Source organism: Triticum dicoccoides, chromosome 2A, assembly GCF_002162155.2.
Source record: "Triticum dicoccoides isolate Atlit2015 ecotype Zavitan chromosome 2A, WEW_v2.0, whole genome shotgun sequence".
NCBI classification, from domain to species: domain Eukaryota; kingdom Viridiplantae; phylum Streptophyta; class Magnoliopsida; order Poales; family Poaceae; genus Triticum; species Triticum dicoccoides.
Window position 1 is genome coordinate 424,647,588 of NC_041382.1, and position 10,917 is coordinate 424,658,504.

Consider the following 10,917-nt stretch of genomic DNA (forward strand, 5'->3'; position numbering starts at 1 on the left):
TAGATGTTTTTGAATGAAATCAACTATAAGAATTAAACGAACATCTACATCATGCATATATGACTCAAAGCTTACATGCTATAATGTGGTATTTATTCATAATTTGGTTGCCAAATCTCATGCGTGCAATGCACGTGTACCTTACTAGTCTAAATGGTGTCTGTGTGTGTGTTGTGCATGTTAAGCACATTGTATGTAGTATATCATACTAGTCTAAATTGTCTTTTTTTCTTTTGGGTACACGTTAAGCTTGTTCTCCCAAAATTTCAAGCCGCGCCTTGTTATGCCGAAATTTGAAGCTAGCGTCTCTGTCTATCATGCTGGAAACTCCCGCCTCTACAACCCACGCCTTGTTACCCCGAAATATTTAAGATAAATCTTTGTCTCGTTGTGCTTCGACAACTCCCTCCATCTCAACCCGCGCCTTGCTATTCCAAAATTACAACAAGCGCGAAAACTCCCACCTCCTGTGCAATCCCGACACGCGAAATGCTCGTGATACCCCTGAACCGAAAGAACCGCCTCAAATCGGTGGGGGTACTTTCATAACTTACCCCACATTTGGGACAAGCACGTCCCTAAGCCATGGTTCCCCCACTCCCATCCCATCCGCCCACCAATTCGTACACCGAGGCCGGCAAAACCCGCGAAGCCCCACACCCTCCTCCGTCCGCCACCCAGCCAGAGCCTCTTCCCCGACGACGTCGTCCATAGCAACACCTCGACGTCCCTCATCCACCGTACCAGATGAGGATCCGTCGTCGATCTGGTCGTCCCGCCGGTTCAGCCACCCCGTCCTCCACCTCCAAGGAGCTTCCCCGATGTTCCCCTCGTCTTTCGCGCCACCTCCATTCCCACACCGTCGTCTTCACCTGCACCACATAAAGAGCATCATCATCACTGTTTCCTCGGATGAAGCTGCAGCCTAATCGACGCCACCAAAGAGGTTGTACACTAATCACCACATTTTCTTCTTGATTCGATCTCATGGTGCTGCCGCCGCGCGGTCGCGAGCCGACACGGCGCGGCTCCATCCACGGCGGCATCACCAGCCACTTCCTCCACGGCGTCGCTCCCTGGGCGGCGACGTCCACATCAGTAGGAGCTGCTGCTTTAGCTCTCGCTCGCGCTGCTGCTCTGCTCTTGCTCTTGCTCTCGATCCCCTGCCTGGTCTGCTCTTGCTCTTGCTCTTGCTCGCGCGGTTACTCTCGCTCTTGCTCTTGCTTGCGATGCTACTCCGATTTAGCTACACTTCAGTCGACTGAATCGACTTTTGGGTCAGTCAATTTTTAGGGGGTGGGGGGGCTCGCCGGAGTTAAGGAAGAACCAGTCGCAGCGGGGAGGGGTGCTCGCTGGAGAGGTACCCCACTATCTATCTTAGGGTTCAGGGTGGGGGCGGTGGTCGCCGGCGGTGGTGGGGCGGTGGCGTGGGGATCGCCGAAGAAAAAGCTCGGCACAGGGGGCACAGGGATGGCCGGGGCGGCGGCGGACTGGCGGTGGGGAGTGTTTTCGGGGCGGGCGGGGCGGCGCACCGCAGGTCGCGGGCAGCGGGGGGCGGTTGTTCGGCTGGTGCTGGCTGGCGGCTCAGGGGGTGGAGGTTGAAGATGAACTGCAGGCCCTTGATTTCATATTCATCAGCTGAAAAATCGACTAACCAGAGATGAAAAAGTCAGTCGACTGACGTGTAGCCTCACCTCTAGTGCGTTCAGTTTCGACAACAAAATTCAGTTTCGATAGTTAAGTTCAGTTTCAACAGTTAAGTTCACAGATGAGCGGCTGATGTATACATCTAGCACTTTGTGGTTATGTATTTTACATCATCTATTGGAGATGCTATTAGAATTCCATTCAGGTTAACATTGTCTCTCTTGTGCTGCTTCAGCCTCGGCGTCGTACAACTCACCGGAGCTGCTCCAACGATGAAACCCTCCATCACAGTGGAGCAGTACCTCGGGCTCCATCTCCAGACGCCTAAGATCTTCTTCCCCTCCTCCTACAGCCAATTCAGCCGGAGCATTCTCACCGGCCAACCCAATCACGCTGAGATCGACATGGCTTCGCCAAAGAGGTTGTACACTTCTTATGGTTTGACTTAATCTCACCATGCTTCTTTGCATCCTGTGATCTTCTAATTCTTGTGAACCAAACACCCAGATTGGCAGAAATCCTGTGTTTTTAAATTCTCTGTTTTGCACTTTAATTCCTATCCTATTCTTGTCTATTTCCTATCCCTGCATTGTTAGAATCCTCAAATTCAAACAAGCCCTTACACAATTACTTCTGTTATAGATATATGTCAAATAAAACCTTGTGTGGTTTGTCCTGCTCCTGCGGTGATATGTTCCACCCCAGCTCAGATGCTCCAACGACGGAAGGGTTCACCACAGCAGGGATCCACTCTCCAGACTGTCTTTTGCCGCCTCGGATCTTCTTCCCCATCGCCGGCAGCCATGACAACTGAATTACCATTATCAACTGAGCAGATAACCTTGAGGACTACATGGCTTCGCAAGAGAGGTCGCACTCTTCTGTGTCTGCTTACGTTATGCATTGCTTAATATGATGACATGCTACTTTATCGTCGTGTTCACCTATTAGACTCCGACTCAGGTCTAAACTTATGCTGAAACTTGAGTTTTTAAATGGTTGTGGGGTACATACTGGGGCAGCAATCAGTACTATCTTTCTACTATCTGGTTAATCTCGGGTGTCTACTATGAGCTTCATGTTGGGTGCAAACAAACATAAAGGAGCCATTATCTGTATTTTTTAACTAAAGCTATTATCTGCCTGCTATCATTTGTTTTGGGTCTATCCACAGTTTGCTACCATCACTCTGGATTTGTGCATGCACTCCTTACATAATCTCACTATGTTTTATTCCTATGAATGTCAGTTATTGTACACAATGGAACGGAACATGTAGAGCAAAAGAGACGACCCTTGCATGACAATAAAATTTCATGCAGACGTCGCTCCATGGTGGGCGCAAAGGCAGCCCCCCTCCACCCATTTCGGATCGTAATCAAGAGGAAGATAACTGTTCTGAGGGGGGTTCAGAAGAAGAAGACCACTCCTATTTACCCCATGAGGTCTTCGCTCTAACTTGGCATGCTAATGTTGGTAAAATCATGCATATGGTGCCTTGCATTGCTTACTGTATACATCAAAGATGTCATCTGCTTAGTTTAGACATGCTTTGTGTCAATGCCATTTGTTTAGTTTCTTTATCGTATATGTGAATCATGCAATGCCATCTTGTTTAGCCAGGCATCATATATGTGAATTTTGCAATGCCACCCTGGTTAGCCAGTCATCTTATATGTGAATTATATCATGACATGATTTTTTATTACGTGTTAAATTTGTCAACAATTTTAGTACATTCAATTACTCTTCCTGTGCATCAGCCATTCGGCACGGTCATGGAAAAATCTGGAGTGGAAACAACATCTTCAGAGCAGACAATGCTATCTGACGAAGAACATGTCTTGCTGGTTACAAATAGCTCCTCAGAGTAGGATTCAGAGACAGATGACCAGTCCTATCCCCCCCCCCCGAGGTGCATGCTCTAACTTGGCAGGGTTATGTTGCTCATATCGTGCGTATGGTATCTTGCATTGCTATGTCATTTGCTTAGTTTAGACATGCTTTGTGTGAATGCCACCTATTTAGTGTCTAATTACCATATATGTGAATTATGCAATGCCACCTTGTTGCAAGACATTATATATGTGAATTATGCAATGCTATCTTCTTGCAAGGCATTATATATGTGAATTATGCAATGCCATGCTGTTTAGCCAAGCGTCATATATGTGAGTTATATCATGCCGTCCCTTTTTTGTATTTCTTATTTCTTTTGTCAACAATGTTTGTATATTCAACTGCTCTTCCTATGCATCAGCCATTTGAATTGGTGATGGAGAAATCTGGAGTGAAAACAAGGTCTTCATAGCAGACAATGCTACCTGGTGAAGCAGATATTTTGCTGTTTACAGATAGCTCTTCAGAGGAGGATTCAGAGGCAGATGAACAGTCCTATTATCCCCCTGAGGTGTATGCTCAAACTTGGCAGGGTTATATTACTCATATCATGCATATGTTGTATTGCAATGCTTAGTTTTTACATCATATACACGATATTGATTGCCATCTCCTTAGTTGACACATCATATATGCAATTGCCCTCTGCTCACTTCCTTAGTATATAAATCGTATATTTGAATTATATCATGCCATGATATTCACATAGATAGCATGTATCTGAATTACGACATGCCAACCCATTTTCTAAAGACATAATATAGTTATATCATCTCATCCTGTTCACACTTCACATAGTCATCATATTTTGAATTATGTCATTCTATCCGTGAATTATATCATGCCATCATGTTTCCATCGACGACATGTTTGTGATTTATGGCATGCCAACCACTTTAATAGACACATCGTATAGTTATATCATGTCATCCTGTTTACATAGTCATCATATTTTGAAGTATGTCATTCTATCCTGTTTAGTTAGCTATCATACATGTGAAATTGTGTCATGGTATCCTGTTTAATTAGCCATCACATATGTGAAATTATGTCCTGCTATTCTGTTTGGTTAGACAACATAAATGTGAATTATTTCATGCCCTGTTTTCTTCCCTACTATCCATTGCACCTGTCTATCTTACAATGTCTGTACATTCAATTACTTTTCTTGTTTATCAGTCATTTCAATTGGAGGGGGTGATGGCAGTATCTTTGGGAGTAAAAACACGGTCTTGAGAAAAGATCGGGCTACCTGTCGATGGAGATAGAACCACGGTTGTACTTGCCCAAGAACCAGCCGCACCACACATAACACAGACTCACGCAGATTGTACCCCTACCCAGTTGGACAGAGAACCAACTACACCTCTTCTAACCCCAACCCCAGCAGATAGTAACCCAGTTCCCGTTTACATAGCACCGTCTCCACCATAGAGCACCCAAACACGAGCAGTTAGTAAGGCAACTGTTGTCGTGGTTCTAAGTCTGACAGTAGAATAGGGGGGTAGGAATGTAGAGGCAAGATCCTAGCTATGGAGGAGTTGTTCACATGAGTTTTACGAGTTCAGGCCCTTCTCAGAGGAAGTAACAGTCCTACGTCTCGGAGCCCAAAGGCGGTCGAATGGATTATATGCGTGTGTGTTACAGGGGGTGCGAACCCTTGTCCCTGAGGAGGGGGGTGGCTTATATAGAGTTTGACAGACCCCTCCTGCGCTCAGTTACAAAGGGTTTAAGGTATATAAAGATGGAGATGTTACTAGTAACGCCTACAATAAAGATACATAATGACCATTAAGGCTATGACCTAATTCCCGACCGTTGCAGAGTGGAGTGGCTCTAGATCTTCTGGTAGTCGAGTGATTGTCCATACGGTCGAGTGTCTTCAAGACTGTCGAGTGGAACATAGCTTCATGGTCGAGTGGATGATGATATTTCTTCAACTGCTTCTGGTTCTTTTAGAGATGTCCTTAGGGAGGGTATCTTGGACAAATCCATGACCCTACCCTAGGTACATAGCTTCATCATTAGCCCCTGAATGGATCAGGGTTTGAGTGAGGAAGGAGTTGAGAATGCTTCCGACTCATTTTTCGTTGTTATGAGTATATCTTTTTCAGGATCAATGAACTGAGGTGACGACAACAACTTCTTTTTCAGTCGCCTTGATCCATTCTTAGTTTTTGTCGAGTGAACTTTTACTGAAAAGCTTCGAGTGATGATGTGGAGGATGCCTTCCGTCTGACAAGTTGTTCTGCTGTCCGTGGATTTTGCGGGATTCGAATTTTGGGAAGCGCGTCGGGCGGGGGAGGCCGTGGTAATCAGGACGGATTAGGCAGGTCGCCTCGATCCCCGCACCACCTTTTTTGCCACGTATCACACGCGCAACTGTTGCGGGATTTGATGACATCATCCGGGCCTACAAGTCAGTCACTCGGAAGTATCCTTATAAAAGGCACCGGACCGGGCTTTTGAATAGTGCGCCCTCATTCTCCTCCTTCTTCTTCTTCTTCAGATTTCTCCGCTGCCCCTGCTTCCGCTCTCGGCGTTGTAGCTCCGCTCGGACTCGATCGCTGCCATGGGGAAGGAGAAGACGGTGGCGTTGGAGCACGCAAAGAAGGCGACGGCGAAGGCAAAAGGAAAGCGGACCAGCCGAGGTGGATCCTCGTCAAGGTCCGGCCTGCCGCCGGGCTAGATCCAGGGCGATTGGATCCGCTCGACGATTAGCCAGGACGACCTCGACGATCTGGTTGAGGGGGGACTGATCCCCCACGAATCGGCACGGCTCCCAGGGAACGAGACCGAGCCGCCGCCGCGGGAGGGTGAGTGCGTTCTCCTCGCCACTCACGTCGACCGCGGATTTTCTTTGCCTCCCCACCCTTTCTTTCGTGGTTTTATGAATTTCTTCGAGGCTCAACTCCACCACTTTACTCCAAACACTATCATGTACCTTCCTGCCTTCGTGTCAATGTGCGAAAATTTCTTGGGTTGCCGACCGCACTGGGGTCTCTTCAAGCACATATTCACATGTCGCTCCCAGTCGGTCAAGAAGGCCAACCCGAGTGACGAGAGGACGCACGTGATACAGATGTGCGAAGGCCTTGGAATCCAAATGAGGAACAAGAGCACCTTCCAAGCTATGATCCTTCCTGACTCGGTCCGGGGCTGGCAGTCGACTTGGTTTTACTACAAGCACCAGCCGACCCCGGGTCAGTCGACTGGACTTCCCCCTTTTCTTTGGATTGAGTGGAGAAGCCCTCCTCCTTGAGGGTGATCCCAGAAGAGAAGGCACAAGTGAAGGTGTTGGTCGAGCGGGTCGTCCAACTTGTCCGCGACGGAGTGACTGGTATGGACCTGCTGGAGGTCTTTCTCAGTCGATGCATCCAACCACTCCAAGCCCGTGACCATCCGATGTGGATGTACTCGGGACTCAAGGACTCCACTGGATCCACCCGGAGGACGTTAGTGAAGACACGGTGGAGAAGTGGCTGAGAGGAATCACCGGCAACAAAGATAATCCCCGGGGGTCTAGGAGGGTGATTCCATTCGACCATTCGCGCCAGCCGGAACAGGTATGATTCTGCATTGTCAAGTATCTTCTCGATTCACTGTGTAACATCTTGTTGACGGTCGACTGTATTTCTTTCGTTCATTGTCTTTTCAGGCTCTTAATGATATGTACTCGATGCCCAATGGAGTGCAGGAGTAACACGTCGAGGAAGGGGCGAGCGGGGGTGAGAGTGGGAAGTGGCACTCGGATGCAGAGGAGGACAAGGAGAGCGACGACTCGAGCAATGAAGAAGAGGTCGACTCGCCTCCTCGTAGAGAGAGGAGGTCCAAGCACGCTCACGACCCGGCGAGCACCCCTGACCTGGCGGCCGCGTCGACTGGGCCATCTTCGAAGCGCCCTCGGACGTCTTCCCCGATGCCGACTGAGAAGGTACCGAAACAACTCAAGACTGCACCGCCTCGTGTGCCGAAAGCATCAAAGGCCACCTCCTTCGAAGGCCACCTCCTCCAAACCACCGAAGGCTTTGCCCAGAATCAAAGTGACCATCCCCACCATCTCCGGGTAATCATCTGACCCGATCTTTTGGTCGACTCGAGCAACAGAACATAACCAACGGAATGTTGACATTTGTAGCGCTGCTACCTCTGGGACTTCTTCCTACCAGTACCGAGACAAGGAAACGGAAGACGCGATTACCTCCAACCCAGGTAAAACTCTCATGATCTTGTCCTTGATTATTGGGTCGATTAAATTCTGGCAATTCACTTGGGGTCGACTGATCTATCTGCAGCCCCGCCCAACGTCATCGATCTTCCGGATGATGATGAAGATGTGGCCCCTAGGCCCAGGAAGAACAAAAAAGTAGCAGCTGGCAAGACGTCTCAGCAGGGACCGGTGACAACACCAACCGTCCGGCAATCCAAAGACGCGGGTGGGGCCTCTGTAACCTTCATTGTCCCATTGTCGAGTGAGCGCCCTGCACCATCAATTGTACCGGTGTTTTCTTCAGTTGTCCAACCTCACGCTTCGGAGCTCCAAGCTTCCGCACCTGGGTCGTCCGCCCCCTTCTTCACCAACTACCATGTTCCGGAAAGTCAGTTGGACGCGGCTGCGGAGGCCATCCGTCAGGCCAACGTGATGATGGAGCAGATGAAGATGGTGCACGAGAACAGTCAGGCTACTTACGATGCCAGCGCGGCTCTCCGGGCCAATGTCCAGGTAAGTAGGCTTCCGACTGGCCTTGTTCTATTAGGATATGCTACCTGAAATATTTTCTTTCATACAATCTCTTATTGTTTGCGTCGAATCTGTACACCCACTTGGTGTGTTTTGTTGTCTTTGGTATATGCGCTCTTCCACTCGGCCTGGCGAGTGGGATCAGAACCAGTGGGGGCACGCTAAGTGCACCCACTGGGTGTAGTCCCCGAGACCGCAGTCGACTGCAGGCAGTCGACTAGGGTCTGAGTACTTTTTTCTTTCTTTTCTTCCACTCGACCCGGGCGGACCGATCGAATGGGATCCGAACCAGTGGGGGCACGTCAAGTGCACCCACTGGGTGTAGTCCCCGAGACCGCGGTCGACTGCTGGTAGTCGGCCGGGGTCTGAATAGTTCTTTTCTCTTACTTCTCTCTTTTTTACTCGACCTGGGCAGACCGGTCGAGTGGGGTTTGAATCAGTGGGGGCACACCAGTGCACCCGCTGGGTGTAGTCCCCGAGACCGTGGTCGACTGCGGGCAGTCGGCTGGGGTCTTGAGTAAACTTTTAAGTTTTATTCACTCGGAAGTAAATAATCTTTGACCTTGTCGATTGGCACGTCTTTTTCCTTCTGCAGAAATCTTGTACTCTCATTTCTAAGTTTGCCGAATTTGAGGAGAAGCAGAGGCAACTCAAGCTCGACTTGGAGCTGGCCCAACAGAAGTTGAAGAAAGCTCAAGACAAAGCTGCTGGTATGGAAGGTAACTGCCTGTCGACTGTTTATGTTGATCGTCTTTTAAGATATTTCTTCGATCTCTTCTTTGATCCGATTGCTTCTTTTGCAAAGAAAATGAGGTTGGATCTGGAGAAGAAGGACTCGGACCTTGCAGCTGTGCAGAAGGAAGCTTAAGATAAGACTGCCCTTGCAGACCAGAAGCTGGTTTCGGTCGGAGCGTTGGAAGGAGAGGTGAACAAACTGAAGTCCTGTCTCAATGAGTCCAACCAAGAGGTAACTCGTCTAAAGAAGGATAAGATTTCTCTGAATGAGAAGCTGGAGTCCGCGGTCCGTAAGAGAAATGACATGGAAGCCTATCTGAGAACTCTTGCTAAGAAACTCTATCTTATGCTGGAAGGTACTCCTTTTAATCCGACTGCTTTACTGCTTGCAAGTTAAACCTGTCCAGTTGACTCACTAACTCTTTGACTGCAGAATTCTGCCAAAACTTTGATGAGGAAACTGGAAGGATCGAGACGAGTTTAGACCCTATTGTTTCTCCGGTCGGAGACGAAGCTGCCATGAATGTGCTTTGACTGGAATCCCATGTCGCCAGCGTCACAAGTTACCTCGCTCGCCTGAAGATGGCAGTTTCACGGATCGACTCATCACTCTGGCCAAGGGCGACGCTTCAAAATGACCTCGAATCTCTGATGGCTCGGCTCAACAAGATTCCTGGTCGAGTGCAAGAGTGGAAGATGTCCTCTGCCCGGTGTGGTGCTGATGTGGCGCTGTCTTTGGTAAGGGTCCACTGCAAGGAAGCTCGTGAAGACAAGCTGGCGGCGATCAAGGTCACCAACACCAAAAGGCACAACTTCCAGTCCTTTATGGAGACTTTCATCATTGTTGCTACTCAGATCGCAGATGGAATCGACTTGGACGAATTCGTCGAACCCGCCAGCCCTCCTCCAGCCGAGTGAAAGAACTATGAGATTTAAACCTGTCTTAAATTTGCCTCGGAATGTCGAGTGGTTGCTGTAACCATTAAAATCCTTCGGGCTTGATGCTCGAATACTTTTGATTTGTCGCTTGGAACTTTAGGATTTATCCGAACTGCTTTTGAATATGCTTGTGATTGCTTTTGGGATATGCTCCCTATTTGGAGTGACCTTCGTGTTTGAGATGCAGCCTTCAAATGGGACTTCAATCAAACTGTGCCTTGTTGTCCTTGCGGACAAGGATGGAGCGCACGTTGTATTTGTGGCGTAGCTCGAAGGAGAATGTTGCAGTCGACCTGCGCCTCGTCATCCTTGCGGACAAGGATGGAGCGCATGTTGTATTTGTGGCGTAGCTCGAAGGAGGAGGTTGCAGTTGACCTATGCCTCGTCGTCCTTGCGGACAAGGATGGAGTGCATGATGTATTTGTGGCGCAGCTCGAAGGAGAGGGAGGTTGCAGTCGACCTGCACCTCATCGTCCTTGGGGACAAGGATGGAGTGCATGTTGTATTTGTGGCGTAGCTCGGAGAAGAGGGCCGCGGTCGACCTGCACCTCATCGTCCTTGCGGATGGAGATGGAGCGTACATTGTATTTGTGGCGCAGCTCCAAAGGAGAAGGACGGCTCACCACTCGATATATTTTTACAAACTTAGGCGAGTACTGGACTGTAGCTAAGCCTCCGAGTGGGAGGATTGCTCACCACTCGGTAGGATTTTGCAAGGTTAGGCGAGTACTGGACTGCAACTCAGCCTCCGAGTGGGAGGATTGCTCACCACTTGGTAGGATTTTACAAACTTAGGCGAGTACTGGACTGCAGCTAAGCCTCCGAGTGGGAGGATTGCTCACCACTCGGTAGGATTTTACAAACTTAGGCGAGTACTAGACTGTAGCTAAGCCTCCGGGTGGGAGGATTGCTCACCACTCGGTAGGATTTTACAAACTTAGGTGAGTACTGGACTA